The sequence below is a fragment of the Syzygium oleosum genome, unplaced genomic scaffold (assembly GCF_021117445.2).
Source record: "Syzygium oleosum isolate NSW1041296 unplaced genomic scaffold, Sole_v2.1 Sole_v2.01, whole genome shotgun sequence".
Lineage (NCBI taxonomy): Eukaryota > Viridiplantae > Streptophyta > Magnoliopsida > Myrtales > Myrtaceae > Syzygium > Syzygium oleosum.
The window spans coordinates 17691020-17713619 of NW_026607485.1; the positions used below are offsets into that span (position 1 = coordinate 17691020).

General features: G+C 41.6%; 1 pseudogene; it reads left to right on the forward strand.

Moving 5' to 3' along the window:
- Positions 1–5118: 5118 nt before the first annotated feature.
- On the forward strand, positions 5119–18231 carry LOC130134980 (uncharacterized; annotated as a pseudogene).
- Positions 18232–22600: the final 4369 nt, after the last annotated feature.

Consider the following 22600-nt stretch of genomic DNA (forward strand, 5'->3'; position numbering starts at 1 on the left):
GACTCCTATTCCTGCACCTCTCGAGACACCGGAACCAAAGCAGAAAGGTGGAAAGAATGCTGATAGAGAGGACGATGATCTTCCCGATTTAGTAGATGACCCTGTCCATATTGTCGTCAACAAAGATAAACCTGATGGTGTGCCAAGTGCAGAGCATGACAAACGGGTCAATAAGCTTGAAGAAAGAGTGAAACAGCTGGAAGGCTCACATGATTCGTCTACAATCGACTTGTCTCTTTACACAAAGATCAAAATTCCAAAAAAGTTCAAGGTGCCAGATTTTGACAAGTACAATAGCACCTCATGTCCAAAAGCCCACTTGCAGTTGTACGACGTACGGATGAGTTCGTATGTTGATAATGAACTCTTGATGATTCATACATTTCAAGCAAGTTTGACAGGTCCTGCCTTGAACTGGTATCTCATGAAAAAGATAAATAGCCTCAAAACCTGGAAGGAAGTTAGTGAGGCATTCCTACAGCAGTACAGGTTCATAACGGACATCATTCCCACCCGCAAGGACCTCGAACGTGCTCAGAAGAAAAAAAAGGAGTCGTTCAAAGACTATGCTATCAGATGAAGGAATATAGCCGCTCAAGTTGTCCCAGAACCTATAGACAGTAAGTTGAAAAGGATGTTCATCAAAACCCTCCCGTATGAGTACCATAATCGAATGGTAGCCATTCCGGCTGATAGCTTCAATCAACTTATCCCCATAGGCAAGCAGATCGAGATAGGGCTGAGAGACGGGTAGAGCCGTCTTCCTTGATCAAAAGATTTAGTGCAAGAAAGGAGAAGGAACCGGTAGCTAAAGTGAATGTGACTTCTACCTAGCCGGACCACGAGAATGCTAAGCGTGCCCCAACAATTCAAATGGTAAAGGTGCAACAACCAAATGCAAGGCGCCAATCTTCCCAGAGGAAAAACAACAAGAGACATTTCACTCCCCTCCTTGGATCATTATCCCAAGTACTAGCCATTCTTCGGAAGAAGGGTTTGCTTACTACTGAGCCAAAGCGATCTAACCCTGAGCAGTTTTACAATTATGATCTATCCAAGAAATGTGATTACCACATGGGCGAAGTGGGGCACTCAATTGATGACTGTATCACTCTCAAGCATTGGGTCCAGAACTTGCTTGACACAAAGGCATTTTCCTTCCAACTCGCAAAGCCGAATGTTCATAGCAACCCACTCCCTGATCATGTGGGCAATGTGAATGTCATATTCAGTTTCGATGCCAGTCGAATCAAGAATATAAAGGTGCGTACTACCGATGTTTATAATGAGTTCGTGAAAGCCGGTTATTACCCGAGTAATGAGGTCCTTCCCTGGCTATCATGAGAGAAAGAATTTCCAGAATGGTAAAAGCTGGGATGATCATTTATGTTGACCACACTGGCATCGTTTCTACTATCTCTGAAGTGGTTATTGATTGGGAGGAGGAGTTTGCTGCATTGACTGGGAAAGACAAGCTCGACCCTCTACTTGAGGACATGTCTCCGCTCGAGGATGCGTCCGATGATGAAGGGATCGTAGTAAGCACGCCTACAGCTGATGAAGGGATAGTGATCAAGATACCTCAACCATATAAGTAATAAGGCAGTCCTTTGGACTTACAGTCTCGATGTAGACTTGGTTACCAGATTTGGGCGTACCTATGGCCAAGCTAATGCCCAACCTACAAAACCTGTCACCAATGAAGAAGCCAAGGAGTTTCTGGCTGTGATTAAGGCTAGTGAATACAACGTAGTTGAACAATTGCGCAAGATGCCTGCGCAAATCTCTTTGCTCAAACTACTTCAGACATCTGTCAAGCATTAAAAAGCCCTAATGACGGTGTTAAGTGAAGTCCACGTGCCCGAGACGATCGATCATGACAAATTGGAGGAATTTGTGGTTCTATACTTCTCAAGGACCTCATAGCCTTTTCGGATGAAGAGTTCCCTTTGGAAGGGAGGAGGCATACCAAAGCACTTTACATTTATGATAAATACAAGGCCTCGCATGTAGCCCGGGTACTCATTGACAATGGATCAGCCTTGAACATCTGTCCTCTGGTGACTTTACACTTCCTCAAGATAGATCCTTCTAGGATAAATTCTGCCAAGACCTCCGTGCGAGCCTTTGACGAAACGAAGAAAGAAGTGATAGGAGAAATCCACCTTGACATACAGATAGGACCAACAATGTTCAACATCCTATTTCAAGTTATGGACATTCCCACTGCATTCAATTTTGTGCTGGGTCATCCATGGATTCATACTGTTGGAGCTGTGCCATCGAGTCTACATCAAAAGGTGAAGTTTGTTATGGAGAGAAAGTTAGTCACGGTTCACAGTGAAGAAGAGCACCCAATTTACCATGCAACGGCTATCCCCCATGTTGAGCCGGATTGCAAAATAGAATCGAGCTATCAGTCACTCGAGCTCGTATCGACCATACATGCATCTAGAGGTTCATCGCCGCTCGTTCCTGAGATGTCAAATGCTGCAGTCATGGTTGGACGAATAATGGTGTCCCATGGCTTTACTCCGGGTGGAGACCTTGGCAGGAATGGTCAAGGTATCCGCCAACCGGTAGAGGTCCCTCGGAGGCCCCACACTATTGGGTTGAGGTATCAGGGGCCAAGCGAGCCAAATAATAGTGGACGTGGACGTGGACAACGTGGCAGAGGACGTGGACGTGGACGTGGATGCGGTCAATGAGACGGGCAGAATAGACAGGGATCCAAGGAAGAGCCGAATGGTGAAGAACGTGGGCATGGAAGTACACAAAACAACGGAGAGATTGGACGTGGTAGGTTGCCTCCACACATCCGAACCACATTCCCAAGCCCTGCAAGAATGATGCATGAAGAGAAGGAGCTGATCGATACATTGGGGCAACTGAGTGGCAAGTTCGACTACTATGTGAAATACTCGGCGCCCCCAAGCTTATATATTGACCCGCGTGATATTATCCCCGATGGATAGGGGTATGGATGATCCAACACCTCCATTGACAGAAGATCTCGATGATGGGATGGAGGGAATCACTGCTTTGTTCGATGACATGCTTATTGGAGCTATCGAGGAAGGACCGTTGAAGGGAATAGGCACTGGCATGCAAGAGTAACACCTTTACTTTTTTCACATACTCCTCTGCGCGGGAATTTTTACTGCTTTTTAGGAGTTGCCCCGTCTCGGGAGCTGCCTTTCAGGAGTTCTCGTTTCTAGGACTTGATTGTCGCAATTTTCATTCCAATAAATGTAATTCATTTGGTGATAATTAATGAAATTACAAGTTATTTTCATTTTTGAGGGCATGTTGAGGTACATCAAACCAGCCCGGTGATGATATCCAACTAATAAAAGAAAAATATAGTCCAAGGAGAATTTTGAGGCCTAGGCTTCTTCATGCTTTCTCGTGTTAAAACCTTTTTGTAAAGAATTTTAAAAAAAATCACCAAAAAATTCCAAAAACAATTTTCGAAAAAAAAAAAGAGAAAAATTTAGAAAAAATGCAATGTTTAGCCCTGTTTATCCTTCTGAATCCCCTACTTTATGTTTCAGGGGCGATCTTGTGACATGTTTGGGTATGGGAATAGTCCAATCTAATGAATTATGCGCCACCGAGCCTAATCCCAATGACACTGACGAACTCGACGACTCCTCGGACCTTCAGCACGATCTAGAGCGTTATGAAAGATCCAAAGTCCTGACGGCAGGCCAAACTATCGCTATTAACTTAAGTGATTCCGAAGAGCCCAAAGAGGTGAAGATAGGGGCAACCCTTCCCGAAAGTGAAGCAAAGTGCCTAGTCCAACTGCTGAAGAATTACCAGGATGTCTTTGCCTGGTCATATGCTGATATGCCGGGTTTAGATCCTTCTATTGTGGAACACAGTCTGCCTACTAATCTAGGCATGCTGCCCAAGAAACAGAGGTTGCGGAAAACCAAGCCTAAACTTTCGAAGAAGATAGAGGAGAAGGTCATGAAGCTCTTGAAAGTAGGGTTTATCGAAATCACCCGATACCCCAATTGGGTGGCCAACATCGTGCCAGTCATGAAGAAGGATGGCCGAGTTCGGGTTTGCATTGACTACCTCGATCTAAACAAGGCCAGCCCTAAAGACAATTTCCCATTACCATGCATAGACGTTCTGGTGGACAGTACCGCTGGGTTCGAGTTATTTTCCTTCATGGATGATTTCTCAGGTTATAATCAGACAAGGATGAAAGACAACGATAAGGAGAAAACAGCGTTGATTACCCCTTGGGGGACATTACATTACAAGGTCATGCCCTTCGATCTTAAAAATGCTAGGGCAACATATTAACAGGCAATGGTGACACTTTTTCATGACATGATGCATAAGGAGATCGAGGTCTATGTCGATGACATGATCGCCAAGTCTTGACTCGAGGAGAGTCATGTCGATACCCTGAAAAGGCTGTTCGAGAGACTCTATGAGTTCAAACTTCGTCTCAATCCGACAAAGTGCATATTCGGAGCAACCTCGGGTAAACTACTCAGGTTCATAGTAAGCAGTAAAGGCATTGAAGTCGACCCCTCCAAAGTGAAGGCTATATGTGAGTTACAACTCTCATCGATCGTGAAAGAAGTGCGAAGCCTCCTGGGTAGATTGAACTACATAGCCCGCTTTATTTCCCAACTCTCCGAAACTGCTAAGCCATTCTTCAAACTTTTAAAGAAGAATGTTCAAGTGGAATGGGACGATGATTGTCAGGAAGCGTTTAACGAACAAAAGCGGTACCTAATGAAACCACCAGTGCTAGTCCCACCAATATAGGGGCAGCCTTTGATCCTTTACCTCACGATTCATAGCGAGTCGCTGGGTGCGATGCTAGCCCAGAAAAGGCCTGAAGATGGAAAAGAGCGAGCAATTTATTACCTAAATAAGAAGTTCACCATCTCAGAGTTGAACTATCCTGAAGTCAAGAAGACTTGCGCTGCACTAGTATGGGTGTTCCATAGGCTGCGACAGTATACATTGCATTACCAGACGTTTCTTGTGACTGAGAACGATCCCATCAAGTATTTACTTGATCAACCGGCTTTGGTAGGGAAGTTAGCCAAGTGGCAGATTTTAATTTCAGAGTTTGATGTCCAGACGATGCCACAGAAGTCAATTAAAGGCCGAGTAATTGCGAATGTGTTAACCGAAAATCCTGGAATCCCTAATGATGATAGATATTCTCCAAAAGATTGCATTTTGGTGATAAAGGAAGATGCATGGACCATGTTTTTCGATGGAGCCGTAAACTTGGCTGATTTCGGCACTAGGGCAGTTTTAATATCCCCAGATGGACAACATTATCCAGTAGCAGCAAAGTTGGTGTTCCTCTGTACCAACAACATAGCCGAGTACGAAGCTTGCATCCTCGGACTCGAAGCGGCAGTTGAAATGGGGATAACTAAATTGAAGGTATATGGTGATTTTGCTCTAATCATCCTCCAAACGGTGGGAGAATGGAAAACGAGAGACGTTAAGTTGTGCCATACCACGAATACCTTGAAGAAATCATGGAAGAATTCGAGGACATCTCCTTTGAGTACTTGTCGAGGTCCCATAATTAGTACGTTGATACGCTAGCTACGTTATCATCCATGCTGCAAGTGATTGGTGGATTAGAGGTAGAACCCTTGAAGATTGAAGTCCTGACAAAACCAGCCTACTGTATGATTATGACTGAAGAACCTGACGGAAAGCCGTGGTATTACGATATCATTAGTTACATCCAGAGACATGAATTTCCTGAAGGAAGCACCCCATTCGATAGGAACTACATAATGAGAATGGCTTCAAAATTCTTTGTTAGTGGTGAAAAGCTATACAATAGATCCTATAATTCGATCCTGCTGAGGTGTGTGGACGCAGTTGAAGGTACTAGAATCATGCAAGAAGTACACGAGGGGGTATGTGGTCCACACATGAATGGCCACATGTTAGCCAAGAAGATCATGAGGTTGGGCTATTATTAGCTTAGTCTTGAAAGTAACTGCATCGAACATGCCCGAAGATGTCATCGTTGTCAGATTCATAGGAAAAAAATAAATGTTCTCCCAACGGAACTACATCAGTTGTCTGAGCCATGGCCCTTTTCAATGTGGGGCATCGACGTGATTGGCCTAATTAATCCTAAGGCATCAAATGGACACCGATTTATCTTGGTCGCGATTGATTATTTTTTCAAGTGGATTGAGGCGGTATCTTATGCGAATGTCACTGCAAGGAACATTGTAAGATTCATCAGGCGAGACATAGTCGCTCGTTATGGTGTCCTCGAGGCTATTGTCACCAACAATGGGACAAATTTGAACAACAAGTTCATAGATCAGTTGTTCAATGAGTTCAAGACCCGACACTTGAATTCATCTCCCTATCGTCCACAGATGAATGGAGCAGTTGAAGTGGCTAACAAGAATATCAAGAAGATCTTAGCTAAAACGGCTGAAAACTATTGTGACTGGCATGAAAGATTGCCCTTTGCACTAATGGCGTATCGGACTTCTATCCGAACTTCTGTTGGGGCAACCCCTTTTTCCTTGGTGTATGGCATGGAAGCAATCCTGCCCGTCGAAGTAGAGATCCCTTCCCTACGAGTCTTGTCCTAGGTGGAGTTGTCCGAGGCAGAATAGATGCGACAAAGGCATGAGCAGTTGAACCTAATTGATGAGAAGCGATTGAAAGCCATTTGCCATAGTCAAACCTATCAGCAGAGGATAGCTAGATCCTTCAACCAAAAGGTGCGTCCAAGACACTTCGAGGTAAATGATCTAGTCCTAAGGAAGGTACTGCCAGTCTTTCCTATTCCTGGGGGTAAATTCACCCCAAACTACATCGGTCCATATGTGGTTAAAAAGGTGCTTCCCGGAGGTGCCCTAATTCTCGCAGAAATGGACGGTCGTGAGTTCTCCACTCCTGTTAATTCTAATGTTGTGAAGATGTATTACCCCTGATAGAATCTAACATTTTGTAGCAAAAGTTTTCAAGTGTTTGGTTTTCATATTTTGAGTTGCAAACATTTCACTGAAGAATAAATGGTTTCAATCAATTTCAAGTTAACATGTGTGCATTGGCTTTAAATTCTACATGGTTATTTTGTCAGTCTGCATCATTGATTTCGAAAGGGGAATCTACTTGGACAATCTAATAACTCATGTGGAGTAAACTGAATATATTAAATGAGGTGCATCGGGATGATGAAAGGCAAAGCATGCCTCATACACAGTCCCATACACTAATCCCTAGTGAGTTGAGTGGAAAAATTCTATGTGTGTAAGGTAAAGGGTTATCTCGTAAAAGGTACGGCAACCGAAATGACGAGAGGCGTTTCTTTTCTCTATCCGAAACACTATAAGTCGTTCATTGTTTCGCCACTTTGAGCCTAAACACTTGGAGAAATTCTTTCAAACTACCTCTGTCAATAACCACCCCACATTGGGGCAAACTGGAGGTAAGTCGGCTTCATAAGATGAAAAATGAGTAGAGATTGTCTTGTTCTCATTTGCATCAATCTTCAAGTGTTGCTTTTCAGATGAATTCACACAAAGTTCAAGTGCCTTAGGATGACGAAGAGCATTTCTTTCTCTACCCTATACACACTTTATCCCTTGCTAAGCCCAATTGAACTTGTAAATTCATTTCTTTAAACCCAGTTGGTGATCATTCCCCATACTAGGGCAAGGTGAAAGCCATCACTGTCTAAGCAGCATATCCGGAGTGTCGATAGAAGACAGAGATCCTTGAGAGTCCAAATGGCAAGTCATTCAATCAGAATGTGGTTGGTAAATGTATGCATTGTAAACAGCGTGTGTCAAGTGACGTGAGTCGACAAAAAAATTGGGCAAGAAAAGCAGTGTGTCTGGTAAAAGTAAGGCCGATGCCCAATAGAGAAAAATAGGTGTGTCAAAATCGTCCCCAGTGAGATAGTCATCGTCCTACAAGTTTAGAGAAGTTAAGTGGTGAATTCAAGGCCAATAGAGTATTTACTGAGAAGACAATTCCCGAAGAAGAAGAAGAAAATTGGTGACATGCCGAGATGATCACCAACTCTTTCACCTGAACTATACACATTTTGGGCCTAATAATCCATTCATTTCTCAACCCATGAGCCTAGCCTGCATTACGTCCCTTACAAAGTCTCTTCATATTAGAGCAGTTGAATTTGCGTGGGAATTCATATGCTTATAAGCTTAGCTCGAAAAAGTGCGAGCAAGTCCATTTCTATCTCATTTTACAGGGTTCTTGACTTGTAAACCCGAAAACGATTGCGGAGTATTTTCTTTCAATGACCTCAACTCAAAGAGTCCCCTTTTGCTAAGCCATTGACCAAGTCCACGTTACGGTCCTAACAACGACCTCTCAGATTGGTAAGGTCATATCGCTTGCGAGAATACTGAGACCCTTGTTGACATGATAATAGTGAGATGGAGCGATTCTTATAAAATAACCGCTTTTCGATGAGAGTGAGTGAAAGCCCTTTTGGACTGGAAGTCCCTCATTTGACATTTTCAAGACACCCGCTTGTGAGTTCGGATTGTCTTGTCATGATTCTCTCTAATGAAATTTAGTAATGTTGATTCGACAAAATCGTCATGCATGAAAACCAATTGAATTTATAGTGCATGAGTATATGTGTTCTTGATTGCCCATAAATGCATATTACATGTTGCCTAAAACCGGGTCTAGCAGGAGGCACGCCCTCAAGAGTCGGAGATATCACCAGGTAAGTATATCTCTATCCCTTGGATGTCAGTGACTATCCAGGTATCCCTAACCTGTTCGAGAAATCGTCAGACCCCATATTTGATCATTTTGTTGCGATCTCTAGACGCCTCTGACGATATCTAGGCATCTATTAGTCAAGCCTTTTCAAGTACCTTTGATGATATCCAGGTACTTTGTCAAGGAATCTCCGAGCATTCGGGCTAGCCCCTCTGTTCGTCAAATCATTAAATACCTCTGATAATATCCAGGTATTTATCGATCAAGTCATTTCAAATATATCAGATGATAGCCAGATATTTCGTTAGGCACACCTTTCAAACAATTTGGAAAGTTCCTTCTTGAACACCTCTGACGATATCCAAGTGTTTAGCAGTAGACTTTTTCCGAATACCTCTGACGATATCCAGGTATTTCGTTAAAAGTACAAATGTATTCCAATTTGTTGAATCACTTTTCAGGTACCTCAGATGATAACTAGGCACCTTGTTAAGCCCCTTTTCTAGCTATTTGGAGAAAGCCCCGCATTAGGCACCTCTGACGATATCCAAATTCCTAATAAATAATTTCTCGAGTACCTCTGATGATATTCAGGTATTTCGACAAAAGGTGGGATAAATTCCATTTCGCTAAACTATCACTGGATGCCTCAGACGATATCCAGGCATTCAGCGGAAGGTCCGTTTCGAGTATCTCAGACGATATCCAGATATTCGAAGTAGTCTTCCATTCTTTGATCTCTAGATACCTCAGATGATATCCGGGTGTCTATTGATCACCATCTTCGATTACCCCATACGATAGCCAGGTAATTCGAACTACCCTTCATGTGTCCTAATTGAGTTGCAGGTCACCAGCGTTCATTAGGCGATACCTTTGGGACAGAGCCCAAACATTTGCCAAACAACCTACAGAATCGGAGTCATGCCTCGAATTACGCTACTACTCATGTTAGGTAAGTAACTCCATGTATGTTTTATTCACGTCAGCATGCATCATGACATATTGCATTTCAAAAGAAGAACTAATACTCCCACCAAAAATAACATTCATTGCATTTGCATAGTCAAAATTTAGGTATCATTTAGTCTTTGAATGCAACCTCTGCGAGCTCACCTTCAAAGAGGGGCAGCTGTTGACACTTAAATTTTGACAACCCATTTAGTCGTTTATTGCATATAAAAATTAGGGATCAACCTTGATCCCTAAACAAAAAATATTAGTTAAATTGCATATAGATATCAGGAGCATTTCATTAATAGTTAATTAGACCCATATAATTTGCACATTTATTGGATAGACGGCGGATGGACTCGAGCGAATGGTTATGAACTTAAATGAAATTAATTCAATCAAGCCCATAACCAAAAGTCACATGTTTTGCACGTGTGATCTTCGGTTGCAAAAGATCTTCTATATATATATTTTCGGCCACATAGAAGACCAAGAAGGAAGGGACATTCATTATATTTGGCCATATTCTCTGAAGATAGGAGGGAGTAATATCCTATCCGCACATATCTTTAATCCATGGACAGAAAGAAGAAGTGTATCAGCAAATTTTGTTTCTTTGAATCTTTGTGCAAAGGAAAAAACATATGGAGGATACAAGAAGAGGAAAACGGGATCGGTCAACATGGGGGATATATATTCGGAACTACATTCTGACGTCATGGGCACAAGCAAAAAGGAAAGAAGCCAAAGCGTAATATATTTTAAATATTCTTGAGAGGATCTCTTTCTAAAAAAAGCCTAGGCATTCTCACCTATAAAAGGACCTCCTACAGACAAAAAACGGGGGTCTCCCTTTTGGATAGACAACACATGAAAAAAAAAAAAAAAACACACGTGAGATTGAGAGAGAGAGTCGGCTGCGTACGCGTGCAGCCACTGCACCGTGCCGCCCCTCCGCTGCGTCCACGACGCCTCGCTGCCGCACCCGCGTTGCTTGACACCCACTGCCTCGCCACCGCTACTGTCGCTGGCAAGCCATTCTCGCTGCTACCGCTTCCGGAGCTACCGTGGTTCCCCCCGCTCCTGCTGCTGCCGCTAATCTCCAGCGTCCTTTCCAGCGAAGGACCAGCACCCACCAATTTCCCGACGTGCTTGGGACCTCTATCGATCAAGCCTTGGCTCTTGTTTGAGTTTTTATCGCAAGTCTTCCTTGTCCGAGTTCCAGCCAAGCCCAGCGAATTTCTGCTTTGTTGTGGCTAATCCTTATTTGTCGTCCAACAACCCTTGCCGAGTCTTTTGCAAGCTTTCTAGACGAGACCAGCAGATTTCGGGAGAACACCAACCTCACCAACACTACCGCTTGGTGCCTTCAATTTAGTCAACGGTGTGTTTGATTTTTTTTGCAGCTTTTTGGGCATTGGTTTGCCTTTTTCGGTGCAGTGACAAGCCTCCAAACTTGCTGGACGAATTCTCCATCGAGATTACACGCCATTGGACTTCTCTAGGGTCCCCTTGCGAGACCGCCGCCGTCACAGGGAGTCTGTGAACCACCATCGAGACGTGCTGCTCGTGATCCATCGCCAGTCCGACCAGCCACCACCCGCCGGTCCAAACTTGGAAAGCAAATATTCAAATTAGGTAAAACCTCATCTAATTTGACTTTTGAATATATTACTTCCTTGTTTGAAATATTGCAATCTTATTCGAATCTTTGAGTAATATTATCGTATCCAATAAGTTCTCGAATAGCCTTTAAATTATGAATTATTTCCTAATTTCACAACGTGCATATGATCGACAGTCCGATTTCATGCCTGAAATATGACTCGCGATCGCACGAAAAATCGTCAATCCGATCTCCCGCCCGAGATATGATTCGCGATTGTGCGGAAGATTGGCCAATCCGATCCTCATGCCCGAAATATAATTCGTCAATCTATTCTTTCTAAATTTAAAGGGATATGGATAATATTTATTTTGATTGGGTGTTGTGTTCATTGCTATTTCTTTCCGTCTTTTGTTTGAATTGAATTGATTGTCTTTCCATAAAATAAAACACAAAAAGATTAGGTAAAATTTGAGTAGATAATATATTGCATGTTTAGGATAAATTTTGATTATTTTCTTAGAATAAATTAGATTCTTTTCTTAGATATAATTGTTACATGTTTAAATTAGGCTAATTATTTATTCCGAATTTAAATTAAAAAATATAAAAAATACCACGTGCATGTCATATTAGAGTAGTTGCATATTAATTAATTCTCGTCATTAGAAATTTCATGTCTAGGTTCATTCGCATGCCATATTAGAGATAGTGCATTTAATTGGTGTCAGAATTAGGACATTTAAGTAAATCGTATGTTGCATGTCATGTTAGACTAGTAGCATGCATTGCAGAAAGTTTAGTTTTCGTTAAATCAGAGAAAACCTAAAAAAGATTTGAGTAAATTTATGTGTTAATTAGAAATCATATTAGGGTTGTCTATGTGATTTTCTAACTAACATTGCAGGTGCTTTCGTTATTTTGAGGTAAGTCCCTATCTTGCAATTTATTTATTGATTTACATTATTGAGTGTTATATTATTGGTTGCGCACCCGCATGATCACCTCACATGTTAGTGGATAGGCTTAAAATAAATCCAAGCTGCCTGCAAATGTTTTTTTGGAAATAAAAGAGAAAAGGTACCGAAAGGGCATTAGAGTAATCTAGTGTAACCAAGTCCCTGAGTCCATAATCTTTGGTTCGTAGAAGTAAAGTAATTCTCCCGATACTTTACTTGGGTTTCTAATCGACCCACCAAAAAATAGATTAGTGGCGACTCCCGATTGAAATGATTTGTTTGTTAAGAACTTAAACCTTAAGTCGCGAATTGGTAAGGGCTTGGGAGGGCCCGAGTTAGGCCTAGACTTAACAATTCATTAGCCGAACCCCTAAGTGGTGCACCCGAGGGTAGGTCGCGACACTAGACTAAGTTGGAAAGGATTGTTGCATGTTGATTTGAACTCTTGGTTTGGTATTTTCTTGGCTGAGAAGTTGTGGACCTCAAGTTGAAATCGTTTCTTGAAGTTTTTGTCTCGGTTCCAGAACTGATTTTACTGGACACTCTTGGATTTCCATTTCTATAGCCCCTTTTGTGGTTCGAATCTTGCAAAATGTTCTTAATCAAAGTTGTTCAAAAGATCTTGATCTATAACATACTTAAATTTCAGATTTTTCTGAGTTAAAACGGGTTAAAAGAAGGTCCAACTTCTTACCGAATCAGAGCTGTTTTATACCACGGAACCCGTGACCTTCGTGCCTTCTCGAATTTTTATAAAACTTTCCACTTCGAATTTGGTCACACTTCTCTCACAAAATTTGCTAAGGAAGCCCTTTTCTGCTACATATAAAAATTTTAAAGCGTTTTAAAAGAGTTTGGATTGTGAAACAAGCATTCTTTTTTACTCGGCTTTCCTGTTTCGGCGGACCAGTTTTGGTCTGTCTTCGAGCCATTAAAAGTGGCCTTTACACAAAGATTTTGGGATTGTGTTCTTCATGGAAAATATTTTTTAAGGTCTTTTTTATAACATATTCAAAATTTAGAATTTTTGGAACCCGTTTACTATGCCTTTGAAATTGATCTCCCAAATCAGGCAAATCTGTTCAGTTTTACTAGATTTCAATGAACCGCCGGTTTTTACTTGAAAACATTGGCTTTTCGATTCGACGTCTCTTGAAACTAAATCCTTACATTTTGAACTTGTCACTCAGGTACTGATAGCCTTGATGGAGCGGGGCAAATTTGAGATTCACGTCTTGTTTTGGAGTCCGAGGAGGACAAGGTAATGGTAAGTTCAATATGAATTGTGCATGCGAGTAAAATGAAAAGATCGTTTGTCCGTGTGAATATGTGACTAAGAGATGATTGATACTGTCAGTCTACGGACGACGATGCCCCGAGGAGCCTGTCAAGAAAGCGGGATGCCGTGGGCCAGTGGTCCACATTGCCTAGGAAGAGCCATGCCCTAGATGCCCCGGGAGTCCGAACGGGATGCCGAGGTCAGTGGACTTACGAAGCCCGCGCAGGCTGTTGAGTAATCTGGCATATACTTTAGCAGACCGGACTGGGCGCACTGGACCTGCTAATCGGGATGTTCCTCTATGCGTGACCGGGGAGCGCACCGAACATGTGTCTTGGAGTGGTGATTAAAGTTTGATGAATGTCACACAATGCCTGCAACGTGTGCTCGTGTGAGTGGCTATTCATTGATTGACAATCTTTTAGCCTGGTGATTAGTGTTCATGTATACTATGGTGGTTGTGGATTGGTTTAGTTGCCTATATGATTGACCTTGTTGATGTGCATGATATTATCTATTTAGTATGGCATGATAGAGTTTACTTTGCTGAGCTTTTGCTCACTGTTTATTGTTGACACTTTTTACAGATTAGTAGCCATGCCGATACTCCCCGTGTCGACCTCTATTAGCTATGGGGTGCCCATTGATTTTGAGGGCCACTCGTATGAGTTGCAAACCCTGGCTTTCCGGGGATTATGTTTGTGAAGTGTATCTCCATCCTGACCGTTGATATTGGGTCCCCTGTGGGACCCATTCTTTTGGGTTTTATCTCTGTTTATGCACGTGTTAGAGGACAATTGGTGGGACCACTCCCATACCAAGGGCCGGATAGAGCTGATAATGATGCTAGTAGCGGGGTTGAGTGAGGACAGTATCAAGGAGGAGGAGGAAGGAGCAAGTTTTTGGGAAAGACACGACTGTCATTTTTTGGAGATAGAGTCGTGTAGTATTGGGTAATAGCCTTGTTTGTTTTTGGTTAGGGCTAGTGGGTCACAGTGTTTAGCCGAGTTGGAGTAGTTATGGAGTCCCCCCGTGTTTTGAACTCACCTTTGTATCACATGTATTATTATATGAGATGAATGGTATTTTCATAGCTTGCGTGTCCTTACACTTGTATATGTCTATGTTTCTATGTCACATTCATGTTATAAATGCTGACCTTTAGAAAGAAGCATCTTTCACCTGCCAATAATCTGATAACTATTGAAAATTAGAGCATTCATCAATGAAAGGGGTAGGACTGGGACGCTACAAAATTAGAGTGAATTATCCAAGCAGGTGATTCTTTGCACTTAAGGTTTAGGGAATCAAATTTACTTCATGCTCAGTTTAATGGTTATAGTCGATAACCATTTTGTACCTGAAAATTACTTAATCAATTCTGAATTTATTGTACGGATATCAGTTCATTTCGAAACTTTTTATTTTTGTCAATTTAGTCATAAACCTTAGCAAGAAATTCCAATGTAGTCATTTTGATTAATTTTTGCCGGAAATCGTTAACGTGGAGGTCTTGTCATTGCCGACTACCCTACATGGCACACTGCAAAGTCAGCAATTTTCAACGAAATTTGGCTAAAAGAATTACATTGGAATTTCACGAAAAACTTTAGAACTTAATTGGTAAAACTGGAAAATTTATTACTGAATTGGCATCCATATAATAAGTTTAGGACTGATTGGATAATTCCCCCATTTTGTAAAGCTGGATATTACCGGGCCATGGCTCCATGAGATTAAACAATTATTAGTGTCATGGTATGAAGTTATTGTTTAGGCTTAGTCTAACAAATATTGTCAATCCCATATAACAAGAAAAACAATGCGACCTCCATTGATCCCACTTAGAAGCACGGTTTTATATAGTTTTTATTGATTACTACGTTGTCCATAAAATAAATGTATCTAATTTTTTTTTAAATTAGTAAGATTAGAGTATGACCAAAAAATTTAGGAAGATTAGAGGAGAAACTCTTCTGTAGACTCAGGTCCATGGACTCAAAGCAATCACGGCTATCGGTCATGAGGGACTCATCTGAAATGATAAACTCGGTACATGTAGATCAGCATAAAAAATAAAAAAAAGAATTTTCCGAAAGAGAGAGTCATCCACACAACTTCCAATATTGAGGGATGAAAGGATGGAGAATAGGGGTGAGCATCGATTTGGTTCCAAGTTGGGATCCAAACCGAACTGACCGGTTCTAGGGGATTCCTAGTTCCCAAAATTTGGAACCAGCTGTTCTCGGTCCCATTCTCGATTTTAGGTGCAGAACCAGACCGCTCGGACCTGATCGGACTAATATGTTTTGCTTTTATAATTCTTTTTCTCTTAAAGAGTAAAGACGTTTGGGCTGCATTTCATTTTGACCTTCAGCAGAAATAAAGTAATGACTACAAATTTGTTTGTCCATATATATGCATTTTTAAGTATTTAACATATGTTGATACGACGCCATGTAATAGAGTAATAACTACAAAATCCAGTGGAAGACTAGTCGATCATCAATTAGCGCTGCAACCTAATCACATAAACATTTATTTAACGAAAAACGAAAATAATGCTCTTTTTGTGTCTTTTAATGTTGGGAAACTCTCAATTTTGGCTCTTTAACCAAGAAGATGCATATGGAAGGAACAAACAAAAACTGATGCGGAAAGGAACAAAATGGAAGGGGAAAACTATTTGAATTCATCGGAACATACTGCAGGTACAATTGCTCTAGTAGATGGTGGAAGCAACATCAACAGGTGCAAGCACAAGCCCATTTTAAACTTTTGGCGTTCAAGATGTAAGGAATAGAAGAAACCAAAATATTAAAAATTAAAAAAGGAATTACCGGTTCCGGGACAGACCATAGAACCTGATCGAACTGGTCAGTCTAGTTCAAAACTAGGAGGGCCGATTCCCGGTTCCACAAGCGGAGAATCGACCTTGTTCGGTTTAATTTCGAGGTGGGAATCAACCCACCATGAAACTGATCGTCCCTAATGGCGAAGCCGGAGCTGGTCAATCTACATGGCCTCGAAAACTAGGACCGAGATTTGGGATGGCAAAAGTTACCTTGCCTAACAAGGTGTAGGGCATGAGGTGGGAATGGGAACTATGTTTCCATCTTAAGCGGGCGGGTCACAGGACGAAAATCCATTGGTAGGGAGTTTAAAACGGGCTATGTTTTCCTTTATATAGAATTGATTTGAGGCATTTGACTGGCGAGTTATTTATATGAACATTATCTCTGTGCAAACTGTAACTATATATGCGGACAATATCCGTGTTTGTAATCCACAGATCAGAGTTGTAGGAGGTCCTCTAATCAAGGATAGAGAAAAACATGACTTTTTAAAAATGGTTAGAGAGGCCGTCTTTACTAATATATTGAGCAAAGCATGAGGCTGTCCGGTTCAAGGGTAGCAATCGATCCACCGGAAACCGATCACCCCAAATGACAAAGCCGGAGTTGGTTAATCTACACAGCCTCCAAAATTACGACCGAGATTTGAGATGGCAACGGTACCTTGCCTTACAAGGCGTAGGGCATGAGGTGCGAATGGGGACCATATTTCCATCCCGAGCGCGTCACAGGACGAAAATGAATTGACGGGGAGTTCAAAATGGGCTGTATCTTACTCCATATATGACTGATTTGAGGCATTTGATTGGCGAGTTATTATATGAACACCATCCGAGTGCGAACCATAACTATATATGCGGATAATGCCGATGTTTGTAATTCACCAATCAAAAGAGTTGTATGAGATCCCCTAATCGAGGATAGAGAAAAACACGACTAGAGAGACGTCTTTACTGATATATTGAGCAAAACACAAGGGTGTCGTTGCAATTCCCGCAACTAGAATCTAGAAAACGAAATATTTGATTTAGTGGACGTACATGACTCCTAAAACCAAACCTAGGTTCTTCAATGTCTAATCACGATGATTACCATTACCATATCTTAATCTCTCGTGATAGCTAAGGAAGAGGACTAAATAGGAATCTCCACCGTCACAAGACGGTTCGATCAATGTTCAAGAATCCAAGGAACACCAAACGTGGCCGTTCTCCTTATATCTAGCCCTCATGCGATCGAAAAACTAGACAAACAACGTAACATCGTATGGACAAAGCGAAATAATCCCTTTCGGCAACGAAAATCAACGAAGAAAATTGACCTCTCTTGCAACCACAGGTACACATAGTGACACGACAATGCAAGTGGTGACCTACTTAGAAACAATGTATATTCACGCGCAATCCCCAAATGATCCCCAATCGATTCTCTATATAAAGCCCATGAAACATCACTCCCTCTCTCGTGGCCAAGAAGCAAGCATAACCCTCGAATTTGGAGAGACTACGAGTGTGTCTGTCATCACTTAGACAACAGCAAGATGGAGGCAACCGGCAAGAAGGCGGTGATTCTGTTGGGATTGATGGTGGCGATCGCTTGCTGCGCCGACACACAGACCATATGCAACATGACCTACTCAGAGCTGATGGCCTGCAAGCCGGCCGCGACGCCGCCGAACCCGCCACCGCCCACGAGCGAGTGCTGTGCGGGGCTCTCGCACGCGGACTTGAAGTGCTTCTGCCAGTACAAGAACTCGACGATCTTGCCCTCGATCGGGGTTGACCCGAAGCTCGCGATGGAGCTCCCCAGCAAGTGCAAGATCCCTAATGCGCCCACATGCTGATCGCATCGCATTGTGCGGGTGCGTGTGGGGTTGGAGAGAAACCCATAGCTTTACAATAATGCATATCATGTAGTATGCTTTTTCTTTAAGTGCTTAATCTCTGTGTGCTTTGTATAATTAATACACCCTTTTATGAGCTCTTGCTCCCTCTATGGATACCAGCTTATAATATTCTGACAGAAATGTAAAGGAAGAAGGAATAATGAAAATTTTACTGTAATATTGTACATGCCAATACTTCTAGTACCAAAAAGGATCAAAGAAAGAATAAACATGATACATTTTCTATTTTATCCCGATTGACTGAATCAATTAATTATCAATCCTTGATTGACTGAATCGATTAATTCTTGATCTTTGTGATTAGAATCGGAGTCAAGAACTAAATTGGATCTTTCTCCAACACTCATCCTCCAACTTGAAGCTTATATATGTTAAAGACGCCCAGCTTTCTTAGTAGATACGCATAAAGGCTTAGTGAAAATGTCCGGAGGCTACTCTGCAATTCCAATTCCTCAAGTTGTAATAATCCCTTCTTGAATCTTTTCTCGAGTGAAATGACAATCAACTTCTATGTGTTTTGTCCTTTCATGAAAACTGGGGTTGCTGCTAATTTGAGTGCTGCATCATTGTCACAAAATAATTCACTCGCTCCATGAATTTGTACCCCAAGATCCGATAGAAAACCCCGTATCCAAACTATCTCACAAATAGTTTTTGACATAGCTCGATATTCTGATTCAGCTGATGATAAAGAGATAGTTGATTGTTTCTTTGTCTTCCACAAGATTAGGGATCTTTCCAATTTAATGCAAAAACCAGTGATTGATCTTCTGGTCATTAGGCAAGTCACATAATCTGTATCACAATAAGTCATCATTTTCATGTTGCAATCACGAGACAATAGGATTTCAAGTCCTGGGCAATCAATTGATGGGGAGATGCATAAGAAGGCCAATAAGGTGATGGAACAAAATGAGGGAAGCTGTGACAGATGGTGGTGACAATGATAAGGGGTTACGAGGGCCATGGATGAGTTTGTGAGAACCATTTCCAAAAACTTCATAAACACCGCGTCGTTATATTGAAAGACGACATAAAAGATTTAGGTCACCCAATATCGAATGATTGATTCAAATAAATATATCTGTGTTTACACACCATCTAAAACATTTTCATGAACTACTCGTACGAAAGAAGCCAGCATGACTAAGACAGGTTTGGTGATTGCATTTGACACTTTTTGGACCATGGAGTGTAGAATTTACCTTATACAGTCGTAAGTATCCCACAGACCTAGTATATATAGCCAATTCAATCGACAAAAGTACACTATAAGTGACATAACTTGTGTACGGCGATCACTTTGGTGCCATAACTTTTTTTCGGATCACTTTGGTGCTAACTTTTTTGAAAAATGATCACTTGAGTGCCAGTGCTGACATGGCAAGCCGGAAATCTGATGTGGCTCTTTTTTATTAATATTCGATGCTGAGATGGCTAGCCGGAGCAGGCCGGAGAGTCCAGTCAGCCCTTATAGCGAAAACGACATCGTTCAACCTTTCTCCCCCCAATATAGGACCCTAAATCGGCTAATTGGACATATTCCCCAATTGCAAACCCTAACCGGCCATATTATTTCCTTGTTTTCCCCGAAATTGACAGCCAAAGGTTGCAAATGGATGGCAGGAGCTTCACTAGCGGCTCAAATTCATTTGAACGAAGTGAAGAAGAAGGTCGGTTCTTCTGCTATTGTGGATTACCGAGTCCAAGAAGAACATCTTGGACTCGATTGAACCCCGGGAGAAGATTCCATGGATGCGCCAGGTATAAAGAAGGCTCGAAGTGCAAATTCTTCAAGTGGGTTGATGCGAAATTTTCAGATCGAGCAACAGAGGTGATAGTGAAGCTACTTGAAGCTCGACATCAACCTCCACTTGCATTAATGGATGAGTTGGACGAGTTGGACGATGTCGACTCATTGCAAGCTGAAATGAAGACTTGAGCATCTCTGGCCAACCATTTGAAGAAGGAAGTTCGAAGGATGAAAATCGAAAGAAAGTGTTATCGATTGTTGATTGTGTTATTGATATTTTTTATAGCCTATTTTATGGTCAAATGTAATGTCAGTTATGAGCAAAAAGTTTCTTAGTCTACCATAATTTAAGATAGGCTTGTACTATGTATGTATATTTGGTAATTTGTAGTTACGGTTGTGTTATTAGTTTGCTGCAATTTATGTATGTAACAAGAGGTTTGCTGCAATCTATGACAAATGGAAGGTTGGAATTTATTGGTTCTCAATGTTGAGTTGCTTAGTATTTTGTTGCTGCATATTTTGATGCAGTTTTGCCTCATTGGCAGCATATTTTGTTGCATATTTTTGCTCATTTGCTGTCTTTTGCTGCACTTCCTCATTTGCAACATATTTTACTGCATATTTTTGCTCATTTGTTGTCATTTGATGCACTTCCTCATTTGCAGCATATTTTGCTGCATATTTTTGCTCATTTGCTGTCATTTGCTACACTTTCTCATTTGCAGCATATTTTACTGCATATTTTTGCTCATTTGCTGTCATTGCTGCACTTCCTCATTGGCAACATATTTTTGCTCATTTGCTATCATTTGCTGCACTTCCTCATTTGCTGCATATTTTTGCTCATTTGTTGTATTTTTTTCATCTGGTTAGATGGTTGCATATTATGGAGTAAGGTTCACTACTGAAAAATGAGGTGCTGCAAGTGCTACAACTCTGCGTAGCAGCAAATTATGAAGTCATCACAAGTTCAGCAGTTGACATTTTGGTGCCAAATATTTGTAATCGTGATCACTTAAGTGCCAGTCGTGGTTCAAAAGTGATCACTTAAGTTCTAATCGTGATTCAAAAGTGATAACTTAAATTCCAGTCGTGATTCAAAAGTGATCACTTAAGTGCCAATTGTGGCCGAAAGTTGATCACTTAAGTGTCATGCCGTGTGTTTCTTTGAAAAATGGAGACTTTGGTTCCAATAAACCAATCTTTAAACCAGATCATTCCAGAATCAAAGCAGTAACTGTACCAGCACTACTCACCAGCACCAAATCGCCCCAAACCAAACTCACAAACTGGTTCAAACAGCCCCCAAACCATATTCAATCACCAGCACCAAACAACCCCCGAACCATATTCAAAAACCAGTTCAAAATGCTTGCACCAGCACGTGCTGGCGTGTTGGTGCAAGCATTATGCTGCACTCCCAAATATGACAAAATCAGTAGCTACCATACTATACTCGCAAATAGTAACCATACTATACTCCCAAATAGTACAAAATCAGCAGCTAGTGCAAACACCATACTGCACTCCCAAACAGCAAAAAATCAGCAGCTGGTGCAAGCACCATATTGCACCTGAAAATAGCACAAAAAACTAGCACTAGCAGCACCAATTCCCACCCTCCCCACCAACTGCATCAGTAAGTTTCTTTGAATATTAACTTACTGATGCAACTTGCAAGCACCCCACTACACCGGTACTATACTAAAACAGAAGAAACATGTGTGCAAAAATATGGAAATCACAACCACCTTAACCACGGTAAACATAGAATTTAGTCATTACACACAACATCCCATTAGTCAATAACATTCCAGGACCACAAAAAATCAACCTCCTATTATCCAATACGGTAAACCTCCCTAATTTCACAAAAACTAACAATCACCTCAACACTCTTCCATTAGTCAATAGTGATAAGTTCACCATTTCCTTTTCCTTTCGACGGCTTCTTGAATTGATTCATAATTCTTTAATTCTTTCGAACTGGAGGAACTACAGGTTGTTCTTCTGAAGATGCAGGTTCTTCAATAGCTGGAGCTGCTTCTTCTTGAACTGCTGGAGCTACATCTTCTTCAACAACTGGAGCTGCTTCTTCTTGAATTGCTTGAGCTGCATCTTCTTCAACAGCTAGAGCTGCTTCTTCTTGAACTGTTCCAGCTGCATCTTTTTCAACTGCTGGACCAGTAGGTTGTTCTACTGGCCTTCTTGCTCGAGATTTCTTCTTAGGCGCAGCAACTATCTTCTTCTTATTGGTGTTGGTGGCTGTTTTGGAGCTGTCAGCATGTGCTGGTTGATCAGGAACTAGTGTTGAGTTTTTTGTTGGTGGCAGTTTACGAACACTCTTTTCTACAGCCACCCTTCTTCTCTTCGGACTAGCTGCTTGCGACGTTTGTTGGATTCTTTTTGGTGTAGCTCTTGACTCTTGGCTTGGGCCAACTTGAGATATGAGAACCTCTGAACTCCTCCCAGGCTACAACATAATCATGGATGAGAAGAAGCAATATTGTCATAAAAGTGAAAAACTCAAAAATGAAATGCATGAGATGTAC